General features: G+C 45.2%; 1 pseudogene; it reads left to right on the top strand.

The window, feature by feature from the left end:
- The first annotated feature begins 9,171 nt into the window (after positions 1–9,171).
- On the top strand, positions 9,172–10,158 carry LOC142426841 (methylthioribose-1-phosphate isomerase pseudogene; annotated as a pseudogene).
- Positions 10,159–10,697: the final 539 nt, after the last annotated feature.

Below are 10,697 nucleotides of genomic sequence, written 5' to 3'. Positions count from 1 at the left end.
ACTGAAGCTGAAGCTGGTGACGCGAGGGCTAATTACTGACTCCAACCAAAGTCACTTTGGGGTTTTCATTTAAAGATCAGAAGGCTTCAACTGGGACGATGAGACATCCCTTAGATCTGAACTGCAGGACAGGGGCTGTGTTTGGATATGGGAGCTGATATTTGCTCCACTGCTAGGGAAAAGCAAATAACAGGGCGTGTATATACTGTATGGAAAGTCAACACTTGAGGCTACAGGAATGGCGGGCAAAGAGGGCATGAAGCAGGACCCCTGGTTTAAAGCAGAGAAAGAATGGGCTCTCTGGATGGCCTTCCAGGGGCAATTCGGATGGACGCGAAAGACAATCCAAGCAGGAGGATGCGCCTGCTGAGGGAACTGATAATGATGCCATCAGTCTGCCGGTTGGGGCGATCTGTCGCCAAGGCGATGAAGAAAGCTGGAACAGGAAATAGTTCCATCAGCAAGAGAAACTAAGGGGTTTACGACAAATTCTGGGAAGGTCTCTAAGGGAACTATGTTCAAAATGACCTCACTCTTCTGCCCTCCTTCCTCCCAGCCTCACTCTTTCCTTACTAACAAAAAGCTGGCTGCATGGGTTGAATTAGTTAGCTTTTGCTTTGAGAAGCTCTACGGGAGAAAACAAGCATGAAGTGCACTTGTTGATATAAATTATCAAGGGCTCATGAGGGAGGGGGCAGTGGGGAGGGAGTGGGACAAATGAGGAACTGATGCCAAGGGCTTAAGTGGAGAGCAAATGTTTTGAGAATGATGAGGGCAATGAATGTACAAATGTGCTTGACACAATTGATGTATGGATGGATTGTGATGAGTTGTATTAGCACCTAATAAAACAATTTACAAAACCACATGTTAGCAAATTAAAAAAAAAAGAAATGCACTTGTTGATAAGGTTGATTTGGGATATTTTTCCATCCATGAAGAAGCAAGAGGTTGTGTCAGAACAGACACTGAGGAGTGGGGGGAAGAGACTAGTGGATGAAAGCCTTTGGAGCTAAGCAACTCCCCTGATACCATGAGGTTTCCACCCAGTGGTGAGGATAAGTCAGCCTTTGTATATAGATCTAAGCTTCTCAAAGCACTTCCATACCACCTGGCCAGGTGTGTAGGCCACAGTAGGGAAAGACTGTGACTCACAGAGGCCCACCAGATTTGCTCAATGCTATACATTCGAGTGCAAGGCATAGCTGCGTTCAGAACCCAGGTTCCCATGCTCCCTGCTGTCTCCACGTCATCGCACAATACTGCCTCCATTTTAGCAGGAGCAACAGGTGACACCATATGTTTTGACTTGGGCTGGCTTTGAGATGACGTAGACTTCAGGAGGAAGGTACAGGAACTCCCTTGACTGCTGTCACTCCAGCATTGTTGAATAATATCACAATGCTCATAGGAGCAGCCAAAGGCCAACAGGTAGAGGAGGTGGCTGCCACTTCTTTCCAAGAGAAGGAACATTTCCTCTTCAAAACCTTTGCGTTGCTAGGGGAGGGGAGGAAGAAGATAAAGAGCTGATATCCAGGAGTTCAAGGAGAAAAAAATGTACTGAAAATGAAGATGTCAGCACTTGAACAACTATGCTTGATCTAATGGAACAATGAACTGTAATTATATAAGTAAGAACTCCTAAAAATGCTAAAAAAAGAAGAATGTTCCTTTGAGAATAAGACTGCACCTGACCCAAGCCATATCTTTAGCTGCCTCATATGCATGTGAAAGTTGGACATTGAATAAGTAAGACTAAAGAAGAAAAAAAACAACCCCGTAAATAGAGATGGTTTGTGAGCAGCCTCGTGCGAGATCACCAGCCTGACTGGAATCGCTGAGCAGTCCATGGATTTTTTAAATGTCTCCTGAATTATGCTCAGTGAGCTTTAAGGGACCAAGGTTTCTCAAAACATCAGCCAATAGAAAATGCTACAAATAAAATTCCAATTAACTTTATGGATCTAATATTGCAATCATGTTTTTTAGTCAATTGTAGTTTTTCAGAACATAAATACACAGAAGAATGGACAGTCAGTTATATTATCAAAATTAATGGCTTCCCTCCCTTTACTTTTCATTGATTCTAACTTTTCTGCATCCAAAACACATTTGGTAGGTGCATTAACTAAGAATCATCTCCACCAGCAGAGCAGGTATTCTTGATTTTTGGAGGGCCATTGTATTTTCTGTGTGTAAGGTTACAGCCAAATGAAGATGCACGTCTTTAGTCGAGGGCCATTTACCATAAAGAAAAATGATACAAAGGACCACCCACCCCCAAGAAGGGGCATTTTTTTTGCATCCTAGCTCCTGTTATAAGTCTTGGGGGGACTGTTTAAGATGAAATAATATTCAGGATTTCCCTCTTTTCAGAGCTAAAATGGGTTCTCAATATCCCAACAAGGGCAAGACCTATGTTTCTGTCATTTGGATTCTTCCCCCACTCGGTCCATGATTTATAGAGAAGCCCAAGGTGTCCTTACTTGGCTGAATTCTCTCACTGGTCTGAATTCTGATTTATAGGCTCACTCGGTGAGGATATTGGCCATCAGAACCTGATGCGGTCCTTTTGGGACTTCAGGGACAAGCTGAGTGGGACAGGGTGGGCAGCTTCCTAACTAGGTTTTGAGTGCCTAATCATGGCCCGGGAGTAAAGCTGGAGAGCTATTGTAAGGTCCAGGTGATACCAAATGGGAAGCAGAACTTTGCTGCTCGAGTGTGCAGATTGGGAAAAGGTTGAGTGGGAAGTGAGGTTTAGGACAGAGATCATGAAAAGAGGCTCTGGAAGCCTCGGGTTATATTCGAGAAAGGTGCACCTGACCTTTCCAAAGCAAAGACAGGTTGCAATGAAAACAAAGTATTTTCTAAGGAGCAGGTTAAGAACTGCCTCCTTTGTGTACCATGAACCGTCCATGGAGGGGATGATGGCAGACAGATTTACCGATTTATCATTACCCATAGGTGTGTAGGGCAGAAATTGGATCGAGGTCTTACTGGACTAATATCAAGGTGTAGCAGAGGACCCAAGGGAGATCTGTTTTCTTTCCCAGCTTCTAGAAACTGCTTAAATTCCTTGTCTCATGCTTCCCTTCCTCCATGTTCAAGTACAGCCACTCTCAGTCATTTTCTCTGTCAAGACCAGCACTTTGATTACAGCAACGAAGGGTCTCTGCTCCTAAGGATGCGAAGGATTAGACTGGAACCAGCAGGATAATCCAGGCTAATCCCCCTCATTTAAACATTTTTGTTTTATTTTTTATTTATTTTATTGAGGGCTTTTACAGCTCTTATCGCAATCCATACATATATCCGTTGTGTTAAGCACATCTGTACATATGTTGTCATCATTTTCAAAACATTTTCTTTCTACTTGATCTCCTCATTTTTTTCCTCCTTCCCCCACTCTCCCTCCCTCACGAACCCTTGATCATTTATAAATTATTTTGTCATGTCTTGCCCTGTCTGATATCTCCCCTCACCCACTTTTCTGTTGTCCGTCCCCCTGGGAGGGGGTTATATGTTGATCATTGTGATTGGTTCTCCCTTACTTCCCCTGCGCCTCTTTCCTTACCCTCCTAGTATCGCTACACTCATTATTGGTCCTGAGGGGTTTAATCTCTCCTGGATTCTCTGGGTTGTGAGCTCTTATCTGTGCCAGTGTACATTCTCTGGTCTAGCTGAATTTGTAAGGTAGAATTGAGGTCATGAGAGTCGGTGGCAGGAAGCATTAAAGAACTGGAGGAAAGTTATATGCTTCATTGTTGCTACCCTGCACTCTGACTGGCTCTTTTTTTCCTTGTGGCCCTTCTGACATGGGATGATCAATTGACTACTGATGGGCTTTGGGTCTCCACTTCGCCCTCCCCCTCGTTCATTGATATGACTTTTTGTTCTGGGTCTTTGATACCTGATACCTGATCTCATTGACACCCCATGATCACACAGGCTGGTGTGCTTCTTCCATGTGGGCTTTGTTGCTTCTCAGCTAGATGGTCACTTGCATTTAAACATTTTAAACACACATTATTATTCACATTAAGGGTACTATTTAAATTCCAGGAATACACAATAGCATATAGTTATTGATGATACCATTCTTCTATTCAGCCTTGCTTTAAATGTACCTTCTTTGTTCTTTACAAGCTTGTTGAAATTGGATGTTTAGCTCACAAATTTTAGCATTAACAAACATCAGCGTGCTTAACCGTATTCATGAGTGCTAAATCCTTGTTGCCAAGTAAGGCAATACATTTGAGAATTATGTGAGTTAGGAGGCAGACTTATTTGAGGGAGGAATTGTTCTTCATTTGCATAATAAGTATAAGAGGCAGAAATAGGGTTGAGTATGACCACCATAACTGGGTAGAGATCCTATGGGGAAGCTCTACTCTGTCATAGTGGGTCACTATGAATTGGAATTGACTGATTGGTAATGGGTTTGGTTTGAATCAGAATTGGCTTACCGATGAAGGGTTTGTTTGGTTTGGTTTGGTTTGGGAGCATACAATAGAAGGATCCCTGGTGGTTCAGTGGCTAAGCACTTGGAGGCTCACACCCAAGAGCTGCTCCATGGAAGAAAGCTATAGAAGTCTTCTTTCTTAAAGATTACAGCCTGCCACCAGAAGACCCCAAACAAACAGACAAATCATAAAACCATATTGTTGAGAACAAGGGGAGCAGAGACCCCAAACCCATCCATAGACAATGGGGTATCCCCTCACAGAAGGGTCACAAGAAAGGAATGAGTCAACCAGGGTGCAGTGAAGCACCAATGAAACACATAATAGTCCTCTGGTTCCTTGAGGCTTCCTCACCCCCACTCTCATGACCTCAATCCTGCCTTTCACTACGGGCTAGACCAGAGCATGTACACTGGTACAGATAAGAGACAGGAGCTCAGGACACATGGAATCCAGGTACAGGAATAGGAGTAGTGATACCAGGAGGGAAGAGGAAAAGTGGGGAGAGGAGGAGAGGAAGGAGGAACTGATTTCAATAAATAACCCACCCCCACCCCAACCTGGGGCATGAACAACAGAAACCGTGGGGGAGGGGAGATAGTGGTCGGTGTCTCCCTTGATATGAAACATGATATGAATATATGAATGATATGAAAATAATAATAATTGGACCTGATGCAGAAGGCTTAAGTGGAGAGCAAATGCTTTGAAAATGATTAGGGAAAAGAATGTACGGATGTGCTTTATACAATTGATGTATGTATATGTGTGGATTGTGATAAGAGTTGTATGAGTCCCTAATAAAATGTTAAAAAAAAAAAAGAAAATAATAATAGTTTATAATTTATCAAGGGGTCACCAGGGTGGGGTCTGGGGGGCAGGTAAAAAGAGGAGATGCTACCAATGGCTAAAATAGAAAGTAAATGTTTAGAAAACAATGATGGCAATCTATGTACAGATATGCTGGAAATAATTGATATATAGATTGTTATAAGAGCTGTAAGAGCCCCCAATAAAATGAACTTTTAATAAAAGAACAAAACAAAGACAAAAACAATAAAGAATACAACAATGACCAAGTAAAACAGAGAAAATCATCAATTAAAAAAATAGATTACAGTCTGAGACACATACATGGACACTATGAGTCAGAATCTACCCCGTGGTAATGGTCAGCACACACCAGTGGAACTCATCAGTGAAAGCAGGCGTGATTGAGTAAGCCAGGGAGTAAGTAGCCTACCAGCTTGGCAAAGGGATAAGTTATCTAGACCTCAACTTTTCAGCTATAAAAGAATGCTCTCGTCTTCCTCTGGGTATTATGAACGTGACTAATCCCTAAACGCCTGTCTGTAGGCCATATCTTCCTAGGTCTTCTACTTTAAAAGGTTGCTTTGAGCTGGAAACATTTGATGGTACATAAAAGCAATATCTTTAATAAAATAGAAATGGCACCATGTCGGTAGAATTATATAGAATTGCTTCCCATGTTACAGTGATGTAGAAAACGAATTTAGGAGTTCTGGCAGAGACCCCCAGATAAACAGCTCATATTGGGAGCTCCGTGGTTACCAGTGAACTTGGTGTCCAGGAGGACAAGAGGTGGGATTTAGGTAAGTAAAAAGGGTTCCATAACTCGGAGTACATTCCCAGTCTGGGAGGCGGCCTTCCTCCCCATCTAGCCTCGCTCCAGAGCCCAGGTATCTGTGACCTGGTCCCAAGGATTCCTTGGTTTCACTGGTCGCACTACTTCAGACCCCGCCCTGGCTGCCACCCACTGATCAGTCCTCCTCAGCCTGATTGCAACACCTGGAGCTAGCCAGTTGCCCTACTGAGCCTACCAGCTGCCCTACTGAGTCCCCAACAAGCATAGCTGGACCCCCACATGGCTACTGTCTGCCCTCAGGACTCTCCACCGTGAACTACTCCCTTCTGAGGCTCCCTTCTCCCTATGTGGCGGTGGGTACTGCCACTGAGCTTGGGTCCCTCCCACCACCCAACTGACCCCAGTGGCTGTGGCTGGACCCTGTCCACAGTACACCTGCAATAAGTTTAGTCACCTGCGGCAGTGGCAGCTTCTCCAGCCACTGCATGGCCTTTCCCCCTGCAGCAGCAGCAGCTGCCCCTCCAGTGCCTGGCAACTCACCCTGTGGCAGTGGGACTTTCTATACTGTCACTCGGCACCCCGTCCAACAGCAACAGGGTCCTTCCACCTTCTCCCTGCATCTCCACCTGAGTTAGTGAGGCTTTCCCCGTGGTACCCTGGAACCTCCACCAGTGGGAGTGAGGTTTTTCATACTGTCACTTGGCATCCCCTCCCATGGCAGCGGGGCTTCTCCCACCATTGTTTGATGCCCCTATGCATGGAGCTATACTCATTGCCTGTAACCGCCCTACCCGTGCACCCTGAGAGGACCCCCTGACTTGCCCTCCTATTAGGGGATCCCTGCTGTCTAAGGAGAGTATAACCCTAGTGAGATAAAGAAGTGTATCCCAACCTCCGCCCCCCCCCCCCCAGCATAGTTGCCTATAGGCAGCCCACAGAAGCAATCCTACCAGCCTCACAAAGAGAGAGCACAGGGCTCTTTGACTCCTTGGAAAATGGCACCACACTCCTCCAAAACAACATGCAGACAGCAAACTGCCTCAATAACTTCAGTGAAAATCAGGAGAAATGAAATGCATTGTCAGAGGAAGTCCTGAATCTAGTGACGTGCATAGCTACCACAGAAAAAAATCTTCAGAATGCTGCTTGGAGCCATACAGGATATTAAGGAAGCATTGCAGGAAAAGCATGAAACAACAGAGGAGACAAAGGCCACACACCAAAGGGAAATCCAAGGGTTAAGGGTACAGCAACAAAGGTAAATAAAGAATTAAGGGACAAGGTAACAAAAGCAAATAAGTTAACAGGCTTCGCCAACAGACTAGAAGAATCTGAGAATCATACCAGTGCCTTTGAGGACAACCAGGCAGACTTCAATAAATGGGAAAGACATTCAAACAAGATAATCAAAGAAGCCGAAGAAAACCCGAGAACAATGTTGAGTGCTATGAAGATGTGGGAAATAGGAAGATATCTCCCAAGTTGTCTTCCCCAAGTATGTTAGACTTAGGACACTGCTTGCAGCTAATGGTAAAAGTTACTTCCCTTGAGGTAATCAGCTGCCAGACTGCTGTCTCATCCTACCACAGGTAGGCCTGATCCCTGCTGCTGGGGCCACTGGGCTACTTCTCCCTGAGGCTTGTGACCATTAGCTTGGTTCCTGTAGGTGGGGTTTACACCCTAGTGATAGTGGTGCTAGGGAACAGTTCAAACTGGCTCTGTGACATCCAAAGTTAAGCTGCCATCCTAAATCAAGTATCCACCCATCTTGTCACAGTATACCACCAATCCCTCCTCTTCCTATTGTGTGTATATCCCTAGATTATCCCCCTTTCATTGCTGTATAACTTATAGTGCAACCCCTTCCTGTGACGTATATCTTTACCTGTAATTAGTGGGCTTACACCCCCCATGCCACACCCCGCCAAACATATATAGGCCTGGGTTAGCAAGAAATCTCTCTCTCAGCTCCTCCCTTGACCTCTTGCTGGCTCCCTCTCCCATCCTCGCTCCCTTGTTCCCTTTTCCCTTGTCCTCCTTCCCTCCCCCCTCTCTCCACCAAGTGGGGTTGAGGTGAGCATGCTACTACGAAATGTGTCTGTCTCCATTATTTCAGTCTCTCTTTTATCTCTCATGCTCTCTATGACTTTGATATAATATTTATATCTCAACCGTACAATTGTGCTTACCGAACCCGTGATTAGTGGTGGGGGGCTGGCACCCCATCCAACCACATGAAGAGAACAACATCAGAATAATTGGACCACCAGAACATGACATAACAAAGAAGTCAATGACAAAAATAGTGAGGGAATTTCTAGAGGAAAACTTGCCCAACTTAATGAATGAGAATCAGGAGAATATCCAAGAAGCTGAGAGGACACCAGCTAGACTGAATCCAAGAAAGAATTCATCAAGGCATATAATAGCTAAACTATCCAATTTTGAGGAGAAGGAGAAAATTGTGAGAGCAGCTAGGGCATAAAAGGCAGTCATCTATAAAGGTACTCAAATAAGAATATGCTCAGACTTATCAGCAGACACCATGAAGAAGAGAGAGTGGAGTAACATCTTCTGAATATTGAAAGAAAACAATGCAAAACCAAGGATCCTCTATGCAGCTAAATTATCTCTCAAGATAGATGGAGAAATATGAGTTTTCCTGTACAAGGAAAACTCAAAAATTTGTTAAAAGAAATCCAGCTTCACAAAAAATCCTTGCCGACCTATTGTGGTCAGAAGAACAACACTCACAGAGCATAAATAAGAGACCACAGAGAGGACCTCTACCTAGAGGACAACACATTGAAAATAGCTCCAAGATAACATTGGCTCAGTGGTGAAAAGAAGGCAAGAATGAACCACACACTCATTTACAAAATGCACAGATAAGAAGGGAGGTAGGAAAACACCTAACACAAAAGGTACAAGATGACATCACAGAGTCTACTGATAGATGTTGTAACTCTGATTATCAATGGACTAAACTTGCCCATTAAAGGACAGAGACTAGGCAGTTATTCAGCTGACCGCCCCCCCACCCTCTTGTGTGTACCATGCTCCCTGGACTTGAGCAATGGGGCTTGGGACTACTGGCATACTATGACTCTGGAAGCTATCTACTACTCATGGGGCTTACTGCAGATCCTTGACCAGGTGCTGCTGCCCTGGCAAAACTGCTATGAGGTGTTGAGCTTTGTGCACCAGGCCTGGGAAACCATCCGTGCTATGAAAATACATGGTGCCTCAGCCATTGCCCTCATTGGCTGCCTCAGCCTTTCTGCAGAGCTGCAGACAGGCACTAGGGGTCCCAGGCTTGCTGAACTTGTGACTTTTGTGCAGGATGCTCTGACTTAACTCATCACTGCTGTTGTCAACATGGACCATGCCACCTGCAGCTCAAGAGGCCAAGCGAGAAGGCACCACTGAAGAGGTGGTCAGAGAGAGGATGATCTGCTACACTGAGGACATGCTGGAGAAAGTCCTCAAAAACAACTGGAGCATCAGAGACCTGGGAGCCCAGCACTTCCTGGAGCATGCAGCCCATGGGGGCCGCAAGGCATGATCCACTCCCTGTACTTCCTGGACCATCTGGAGCATGCCTTCTGCATGGAGACCCGGGCCTACAACCAGTGAGTCCACCTGACAGCCTTCAAGCTGGTGAATGAGCAGATCCCCACCATCCTCATCATTGACAGTATGACAGCTCCTGCCATTGCCCACGAGGACATGTGAGCTGTTGTCATGGAAGCTCATCATGTGGTTGCCAGTGGTGACACAGCCCCAAAGGGGGGCACCTACTAGCTGGCCCTACCTGCCAAGTACCATGGCATCCACTTCTATGTGGCGGCTCCCAGCTCCTCTTGTGACTTCCGCCTGGAACCTGGTCAGGAGATTGTCAACGAGGAACTGCTGGGCCCGGAGCTGATGGACATCAGTGGAGTCCAAATTGCAGTACCCAAGATTGGGTTTTGGAATCTAGCCTTCAATGTCACCAGCCACGACCTCATCATTGATGGCAGCTTCACAGAATTGGTCATCCTTCCTCCCAAGAAGCTCCGGGCAGTCCTAGTCACCACCATCTCCTGAAGGGGGATTGGGGGAGGGGGGGTAAAGCAGAGAACTAGATGGACCCCACAAGTTATAAACCTGTCTCTCTCTACCATGCCGGCCACTTTGTTTTATAATAAATTTATGGACTAGTCTGCCCCCCACTCCTCCCCCCAGAAATACAGAGACTAGCAGACTGACTTAGAAAACACAATGCATCTTCTGCTGCCTACAGGAGACACATCTCAAGCTCACAGACAAAAGTACGCTGAGAATCAAAGGCTGGAGAAAAATATACCAAGAAAATAGCAGATCAAAATCTTTGACAAAATTGATCTCAAGGTGCAAGCCATGACAAGAGATAAGGAGGGGAACTATATAATGCACAAGAGATCAGTCGAGGTATAAATATAGGCATGCACATATATAAATATATTAGGGATATAGGTCTATGTACATATATTTAAATGTTAAGTATTCAGGTAACAGACAGGCATTGGGTCTCTACTCAAGTACTCCCTCAATGCAAGAACAATTTATTCTAATAGCCCGGTGTTCTGTGATGCCCACCTTCCTGA

This window comes from Tenrec ecaudatus, chromosome 14, assembly GCF_050624435.1.
Source record: "Tenrec ecaudatus isolate mTenEca1 chromosome 14, mTenEca1.hap1, whole genome shotgun sequence".
Taxonomy (NCBI): Eukaryota; Metazoa; Chordata; class Mammalia; order Afrosoricida; family Tenrecidae; genus Tenrec; species Tenrec ecaudatus.
Note: the sequence above shows the minus strand (reverse complement) of the source record. Positions and strands in the feature narration are given on the sequence as shown.